Source organism: Erythrolamprus reginae, chromosome 1 (genome assembly GCF_031021105.1).
Source record: "Erythrolamprus reginae isolate rEryReg1 chromosome 1, rEryReg1.hap1, whole genome shotgun sequence".
NCBI classification, from domain to species: domain Eukaryota; kingdom Metazoa; phylum Chordata; class Lepidosauria; order Squamata; family Dipsadidae; genus Erythrolamprus; species Erythrolamprus reginae.
In genome coordinates this window covers 64,045,633-64,055,477 of record NC_091950.1, presented here as the reverse complement: position 1 = coordinate 64,055,477, position 9,845 = coordinate 64,045,633, and positions in this window count along the sequence as shown.

Below are 9,845 nucleotides of genomic sequence, written 5' to 3'. Positions count from 1 at the left end.
TATTATTATTATTATTATTATTATTATTATTATCATTATTATTATTATTATTACGTCAGTTAATCAGTATTAAATAAAGGCTAAGAGGAGATTCCAGCTACAAGATTCACGGTGGCGGTTTAGCTATTAAGATGTTGAGAGGCTAGCAGAATGTTTGCTACCTTAATCCATGTCAGTCATTCTTTGTTTTCCCCCATCCATAGGCCAAATAAGCAGGAATGTGAAGAGGGAACCAAAATATTGAAATAAGCCTTGGGATTTTGCTTTAATTGTTTTTATTACTTTGAATGACAGTGATCTTTCTTATTCAAATACTTTACCATACTTTGGATGGGATCCTTTCCATCTGTGGCTCTTTAGAAATTGCTTTTAATTTTCCCTTCAAGCTGTGGCTGAAATAAAAGAGTAAAATGGTGAATTCTTTTTCAAATACTGTACTTGGTTCCTGGCAACATCATGGTCATATATGAAAATGATTTGCCATTATTTCTTAGTTTTATTTTATTTAAATTCCCAATCTAATCTACAATTTTAAGATATTCTGACAGGTCCTTCAGTAACATACTCTGCTTAGTTTTCAAGGTCAGCCATAATTCATAGATACTATTATCTGACTGGGCTAAAAGGGGGGAGAAAGGATCCAAAAAGCATTTTATAAATTCTACCTTAATATTTTCTGAGTTTTGTAACTTCAACTCAATTTTTAAAAAAAGGTCTCTGGAGTCTTCGGAGAAGGGCGGCATACAAATCTAAATAATAATAATAATAACAATAACAACAACAACAATAACAACAACGATAATAAGATTTTTTTCCTTTAAAAGGTTTTGTCAATAATGGATCTGCTCATTTCAAGCTCCTCCATTTCTTTTTAACTTCATTTGTCTGTTAAATACTGTATAGTTTTAATTTGCCATATTTAAATTTATGACAGGAAAAAAAACTTTAAAATATAAAGATATAAAGGAGGGGAGGTACAAAATGCAATAATAGTATGACAACCAGAGCCCTTTTCCCTTTAAAATATCTGTAATCCAAATCAGTAATTTTTTTCACTAACATATTTTTTCTCTCTCCAAAGAATTCTGTCAATTGCCTATTAATTTTATTGGACAGAATATAGTATCAGCTGCTGACAGTAAGAATAAGAGCTGTTCTTTTGGGTGTAGGCCTGGTAGACCAAAATTCTTGATGATGAGTACAGTACCTAGGATCAGTAAAATCATGGTCATTGTAACAATGCTACAAGGGTAGATATAAAGAAAGACCAGTATATTGCAGAAGTTTGGGGAGAAAAACCTAAGTGGAGACTAAAAATTGTCCCATAAACAATTTAAATGGGAAAATATCTCTGAGTGATATTATAGATTGTGACTTATTTACACTTTCTGATTTCTGACAGTCTCAAAATGGGTGAACAGTGCAGTCAGGCGGTAGGGAAAGCAAGTAGGATGCTTGGCTGCATAGCTAGAGGTATAACAAGCAGGAAGAGGGAGATTATGATCCCGCTATATAGAATGCTGGTGAGACCACATTTGGAATACTGTGTTCAGTTCTGGAGACCTCACCTACAAAAAGATATTGACAAAATTGAACGGGTCCAAAGACGGGCTACAAGAATGGTGGAAGGTCTTACGCATAAAACGTATAAGGAAAGACTTAATGAACTCAATCTGTATAGTCTGGAGGACAGAAGGAAAAGGGGGGACATGATCGAAACATTTAAATATATTAAAGGGTTAAATAAGGTCCAGGAGGGAAGTGTTTTTAATAGGAAAGTGAACACAAGAACAAGGGGACACAATCTGAAGTTAGTTGGGGGAAAGATCAAAAGCAACATGAGAAAATATTATTTTACTGAAAGAGTAGTAGATCCTTGGAACAAACTTCCAGCAGACGTGGTAGATAAATCCACAGTAACTGAATTTAAACATGCCTGGGATAAACATATATCCATCCTAAGATAAAATACAGAAAATAGTATAAGGGCAGACTAGATGGACCATGAGGTCTTTTTCTGCCGTCAGACTTCTATGTTTCTATGTTTCTGTAAAGTCCAATGTGAAAATCCCATAAGTGCTTTTTTTCAAAAGGAAGCTAGACTTTCTTATTTTTCTTCTTCAGCTCATATGTGAGAAGTGATAAAACTCATTTATATAACCATACCCTTTTAATTTCAAAGCACTCTGTCAATTTTGAGTCATATTAGAAGATATCAAATATTAAGAATAAAAAAACATTTAAAAATCTAAATAACCTGTATAATCTTTTCTTAATGTATCTTTATCAAGTGGGCAGTCATGATTTTGGGAGAATGTGAGGAAGGGAGGAAGGAAAGGAAGGAAATCATAGAGTCACTAGATGTCCTACTGACTGAAACTAAAATTATAGAACATCCATTTTTATTTCCATTTTATTTATTTATTTATTTGTAGCCAGGCCTTACGAAATATAGCAGCGCGATATACAATAACAATAAAAAACATCTGGAATGGGTTACTTTTCATTGTCTTGGATTATGATCTTCAAATACTCTTATAATGACACTACCAATTAATCAACATTTTGCTACCTATCTCCCCATCTCCTTTTAAGAGCCTGAAACGTATAAATGGACTACTTCAATTTCTGACCAATTATCACAGTGAGTGGTAAGTACAATAAAGGAAACAAGATAAGTAATGGACTGTATGGCAACCTCTGAGCCAATATAGAAATGTTCCATGTAAGAAAGATTCTTCACTAGCATCAAGAGTAGGCACTGAATGTTGCTCTCATGAGTGTTCTTTTGAATGTGAAGAAACAGATGTATTTACTTGACAGAATAAAGACCTTTGTTTTCCTGGATCTATGAAGTTCATTTTCCATCATAGGATTAAGTGTGTTCACGCATGGTTAGAAAGCATGGGTCACACATGTGTTATGGATGCCAAAACATTGTCAACTAGAAAGGGGATTTTAATGAGCCAAAAACACTGGTGACAACTGAATTGAAATCTCTGGATTCCAGTGGATACAACCTACAATGAACTTTCTTCTCCTTTTGGGAAAGACAGCAACTCCCTGAGATTGAGACATTGTACAAACTGTACCTTCACAAAGGACAACATATTCTGTGAAAACTTGCTCTGCAAAGTTTTAATAGTGGGTTGAGAAATGCGGGCCTTCCCATCTGCTGAGGAGATTGGATTTTATGCTTCTGGTTTATTTGTGATGTTTTATTGTATTATGTTTGCTACTTGTTTGTTTTTTTTGGAGCTGGCAAGATTTGGTCTATTAATGCTATGAAATAAATAAACAAGCAAATGAAATGCAGTAACAATATAATATATACTCAATCGCTGCTGTAAATATTCTTTGTCTTGCAGTACAATTACAATCATTGGACCCGGGCAGCCTGCTTTACATGACTCTGCCCTCTGTGATTTGTCAAGTAGAAGAGATCCTAAGCACTCTCCTTCATGTTGAACTTCTGCTGAATTCTATCTGTCTTGTTTAGTTCTAAACTAAATTTAGTTTAGAAAATTACTTCAATGAAAAGAAAATGCCGACATTATTCCCAATGATATACTAACTTTCTCCCCAAGCCCAAAAGAATCATAAACGTTGCTTTTATTCTCGTAAAATTAAATTCTTAAATTATTAAAATTATTCTTAAAAATTAAGAAGTGTGGTGATGCAGTGGTTAGAATGCAGTACTGCAGGGCTAACTCACTGCTCACTCCAGGAGTTCAGTTCTGAGCGTCTCAAGGTTGACTCATCCTTCCATCCTTCCGAGGTGCATAAAATGAGGACCCAGATTGTTGGAGCCAATAGGCTGACTCTGTAAACTGCTTAGAGAGGGCTGTAAAGCACTGTGCAGCAGTATAAGTTCTAACTTCTATTGCTATAAAATATGCTTGAAGGTCTTTCCTACTTTCTGCTTAATTTAAGTAACCTCCAAAGAGGAAGGACTAACTTAATCAGATGGTCTTCAAAACCAGGACCATTGCATGTACGGAATATAATTTTCTTCATTGTCATAAAAAAAGTCATCTGCTTTGAAGAACAGAGACCTGGCAATTTATATTTTCTTTTTAAGAAGGTTAATGAATGTATATTCTTTATTTATATTCCATGGTATATAAGACATACAAGAGTGTTGTCCTCAGCTGAAATCATAGTTTTATTTAAATTCATTCCTGTGCAAAATATTCTGAGAAAAGTTCTTTACACCTTCTCTTTGTGCTTTTTTTCCCTATTAGTTTCTACTAATGGGGGGAGCAGACAACAAATTCTCCTTCTATCAGCAAAATGTTCTGAAGCCAACAATGGCATGCTCCCTCCTCTAGAGGTCATGCATTTCACTGTAAGAGTGTGAGAATAAGCCTCCAGCAGATAATATTATTCATGTGCCTTTCTGCAGGAACTTGCTTGTCCTGTAATAATCTTGGGAAGGATAAAGACATTAAAAATATTTGGGCCCTAATTTTTATAACACTCATGTCTTTTGGGTCCAGTTTGTAGCCAAACTAGATGTGACAATTTGTTGTGCTTCTGGGTCCTTAGAACAAATATGTTCATTTGACATGAAGTTCATCTGTTTAATCTTAATGATATAGAGACCTCTGTATCTTGAGCAAAGTACATAATACTAACATGAACAATGTGAAAGTTACGTGGAAGAATGTATATGATAATTATACAAACTGAAGCATTTTAAGACTATACAGTAACTTCATTGAAACTGGGTACATTGGCACAGTTCCTGGCCTTCTAAAATCCATCCGGCACACTCAAATTTAACAAGGGAATTTGTTAGCTGTTTTGCTTTGGCTTTCTGGGAAAACTAGATTATTGAATGACCAGCTGCTATTAAACACAGATTTTTTTTGGGGGGGGGAGGTTCTTAAAACAATAGTAAACAGAAAACAATGTATGTGCAGATTTAGGTATTTGAAACAGATTCGTAAAATGTAAATAATAAGCTCTTGGAATAGATAAGACGGATTATGAAAAATGAAGTGAGGAAACATTTCCCAACTGTTCGTGGAGGGAATCCTCCAAATGATTTTCAGACCAAGCTACTATGATAGCTAAGAAAGCAGGGGATAAAATTATTGGGGAACATGGATATATAACCACTGAACACAGACTTTGTATATGAAACAAGAAAGGGCAATAGCTAAGTTAAGAATATTAACATACAGAAGAAAGTAACAAAAACCTGAGGTATTTTTAAAGAAAAAATAGAAATCATATGAAATGTTACACTTAACATAGGACTAGTCAAGAATAATCATGGACGAGGTCTAACAAAATTAAATTAGATTAAATAAGAGTGGAAGACTATCTGAAATGAAATTGTAGAATGAAATAAACAATTGTAGAGATAAACTATTTTGGGAAAAGTGCAATGCAAAGGCATAGAAATGCTCACTGATAAGAGGCAGTTAAACAGCAGTTAAAATGCTAATAGTTTTCTATCAATAAATATGAGAATGGTATATGTATATAAAAATGTATATAAAATCAATGTATGTAAATGATTAGTGCATAACTGCCTATACCCAAAAAGATAGATGAAAGAGATTGCATATCACAGTAATTCCTCATGCAAGCAAATTTTTGGCTAAAGTTTTATTTAAAAAAATATAGCAAATCCATATGAACAAGCAAGTTTCAGTAAAGCAAATTGGATAACTAACACAAGATAGATAATGGTGAGAGTAAGAGAACTTAAGAAGGAAATTTACCTACAGTATATGTCAGTGATGGTGAACCTTTTTTCCCATGGGTGCCAAACATGTGTGCACACCCACTATTACATATGCGTGAGTGCCCACATCCATAATTCAATGCCCCCTCTCCCTGGAGGCCCTCTGGTGGCCAGAAATGGCACGTTTCTCAATTTCTGGGGGGCCCAGTAGGCTTGTTTATTGCCCTATCCAGGCTGTAGAGGCTTCCCTGGAGCCTGGAGAGGGCAAAAATGCCCTCCCGCATTCTCCTGGAGGCCTTCTGTAAGCTGAAAACGCCCTCCCATAGTCTCTGTGTGAGCCAAAAATCAACTGGCTGGCATGCACATGCATGTTGGAGCTGAGCTAGGGCAACAGCTTGTGTGCCAGCAGATATGGCTTCATGTGCCACCCGTGGAACCCATGCCATAGGTTCGCCATCACTGGTATATGTAATGAATATGTATTTATTTACTTATTTATTGGATTTATATGCCTCCCCTCTCCATGGACTCGAATTATTGAATATGTAATTATTTGAGGGGGCATTGTTGCAACTGACAAGGAACTACTTCTATAAGAAATATGTTTGAAAATATTGATTTAAAAGTGGGAATGGAACAAGAATGCATCCGTTTAAATTGTGAAGCAAATGTAATATAAAAAATAATAGGATTGGAAGAAATGACATAGCTCCCTGAAATGTCCAGATGATGCTATTTTGAAAGTAAAAAAAGTCTTAAATACCTCAGTAGCAAAGTAAAAATAAATGGTTAAATATGGGTTATTGTTAATATTGAGAAATCAAAAACTAAGTGAACCAGCATTTTTATCATATTTTTAAAATCCTTCTTTTATTACTTTATATGTAACTCAAGGTAGCAAATATTGCTTTCTCCTCTTATTTTCCCCATTTCAACAACCCTTCAAGTAGGTTGAGCTGAGAGAGAGCAACTGGCCCAAAATCAACCAGATTTCATGGCTAAAATTCACAGCTTCCTGGTTTCTAGGTCAGCACCTGAATCACTCTTGATGAACTCAAACGTAATAGTGAAGAAATGAAAACATGATATATTTCATCATCTTGGTGTCAAGAGAGTGTATTGAATAATTAAAGGGGAAATTAATTATAGTAAAGGCAGGAATGACAATTAATTTGAAATCCTGAAGGATAAGGATATTTCTATGACAACAAAAATCAGAATAATTGAAAGAAATCATATCTTAGTGGAACTTGATATAATGGATTTCAAACACAATGGGGCAGATTTCTGCAATTATTTACATAGTGAAAATATTTTGCAAACGATGCAAATTACATCACTCCTGCCAATTGTGTCACTTGCGTACTGATAGCATTATGCAAATGATATAGAAGTATGCAAATAGAACAATTTGTGTCAGTTGTGGGATGCAATCATTGTGTAAATTGTGTGAGTTGACTCAAATAACATAATTTGTAGAATTATATTATTAAGCAAATTCTTTAAAATTCTTATTTGATGTACTTTTGTACTAAATAGACATCAATGAATAAAATACTTTTCTTCCGATTAATCCATTAAAATAGATTTTATTGTAGTAATGAATGGCTTGAAAAGACAAAAAGAAAATAGAACCATTCAAATTATGGATTTGGAAAAATTCATAGAATACCATGGGTTACAAAAAGAAGTCAAATTAATGGACCAAATAAAAGATGACTGCTCTTTGATGTGATGGCCACCAAGCAGAAATTCATATAGTTTGTAACTTTGTGTACAGTGAAACCTTGTCTTACAAACTTAATTGGTTCTGGAACGAGGTTCTTAAGGTGAAAAGTTTGTAAGATGAAACAATGTTTCCCATAGGAATCAATGAAAAAGCAATTAATGTGTGCAAGCCCAAAATTCACCCCTTTTGCCAGCCGAAGCGCCCATTTTTGCGCTGCTGGGATTCCCCTGAGGGTCCCCTCCATGGGAAACCCCACCTCTGGACTTCTGTGTTTTTGCGATGCTGCAGGGGAATCCCAACAGGGGAATCCCAGCATCACAAAAACGAGCGCTTCGCTGGCAACGGAAGTCCGGAGGTGGGGTTTCCCAGCGAAGGGAGCATCAGTGAAATCGCAGCATCACAAAAACACGGAACCCCACCTCCAGACTTCTGTGTTTTTGCGATTCCCCTGCAGCAATACAAAAACACGGAAGTCCGGAAGTGGGGTTTCCCATGGAGGGGAGCCTCAGGGGAATCCCAGCAGCGCAAAAACAGGTGCTTTGCTGGCAACGGAAGTCCAGAGGCGGGGCATCCCAGCAGCGGCGGTGGGTTTGTAAGGTGAAAATAGTTTGTAAGAAGAGGCAAAAAAATCTTAAACCACGGGTTTGTATCTTGAAAAGTTTGTAAGACGAGGCGTTTGTAAGACGAGGTATCACTGTATATTGTATGTGAGTGGATAATAGATTGAGTAAAAATATGCTGTTCAAAAAAATAAAGGGAACGTTCAAATAATACATCCTAAATCTGAATGAATGACATATTCTCATTGAATTTTGTACAAAGCTGAATGTGCACAACAGCATGTGAAATTGATTGTCAGTCAGTGTTGCTTCCTAAGTGGACAGTTTGATTTCACAGAAGTTTGATTTACTTGAAGCTATACTGTGTTGTTTAAGTGTTCCCTTTATTTTTTTTGAGCAGTGTACTATATATGAAGCAAATTTCAGGGAAATAAAAGAACAAAACCAACTGATATGATGCATGAAGAGGATTAAGATCACTAGAATGTCCTTGAAGAGTTGATAATTACAAGAGATAAAGATGCATTATGTTAACAAAGAAAGGCCCAATTTGATAGCGCCTCATAAACTAAATGAGTAAAACTATGTAATCCCAGTCTTAGTCAATGATTCACTAAAAACTCATTGTATAATATTATTTGGGTCCCATTAGGGAATAGCTTTTATCTGTAAAGCCCTACAACAGCAATAGCATCTTCTTTGAGACAGAAATTTTGCATCCTAGAAGAAGTATTGTACAAATGTAGTGATGGCATGACATGTTGACAATGTACTCATTAGGCAGATCCTCTTTATCAAAACAGGAGAGATGACAACTCCTTCTGAATTGTGGTACTTGGAATGGCCTGTCACAACCTTAGCATTCCAAATGTTGCATAATTCCTTTTAAGATTAAGTATATCCTGTTGTCTCTGTGGCAAATCATGGGAATTTATAAGCTCTCAAAGTTACTGCCACACAATACAGAACCCTTATTCTCAGATATATATATATATTTTAAAAAACCTCTTGTTTCGCTATTTTTAAAGTACAGAATTAAGCAGAAATAGAAAATTTTCAGCTAACTGTTTCATCACGGTTTAAAAAAGGGTAAAATAGATTTTAGTGTGCTAGTCATTGCTAGCTATAGGTAATTTTCTTAATGGTTAATTGCAACCATGCTTATTGATTGAAAAATTTCAATCAATAAGTAAATGCAAAAGATCCTAAGATACTATAGCAATTCAAATGCAAAAATTTTGAATTATTTACACTATTGCTAGAAATCTTCTAAGGACATTTGTTCATCCTTATTTTCTTGGTGTCTCAGGCCAGGCATAAGCAATTCCAAGTAATGTCAATAATTAGCAAATGCTGGTATTTTTGTGCTGGGAAGGGGCTGTAGATCACACAATCAGTTACTTACCTCAAACATTTGGCATCAGTTTTCCCCAAGAAGAGACTGAGAGCCTTTGCTGCAACTTATATACATGTGTTCCAAAATGAAAGAATAAAATTATTTTGCAGAAGCAAAGGAGTATTTTGCTTAGAGTGCACCACAAATAAGTGTTTAAGAAAGAGCTACAAAAATTGAGCAATTGAGATACAGTAATACCTCATGATACGAACTTAATTGGTGCAATGAGGAGGTTCGTAAGACAAAAGGTTCGTAAGACGAAACATTGTTTCCCATAGGAAACAATGTAAAGTCAATTAATCCGTGCAACCAAAAAAACCCCCGCAAAAAACCAGCTTTCGGCGACTGCTGGGAAGCCGCACGGCTGTTTTAAAAGGTGACAGACAGCCTGGGGGGCTTCCCAGCACCCCCCGGGGTTCAGGGGGTGCTGGGAAGCCCCCCAGGCCAGCTGCGACCTTTTAA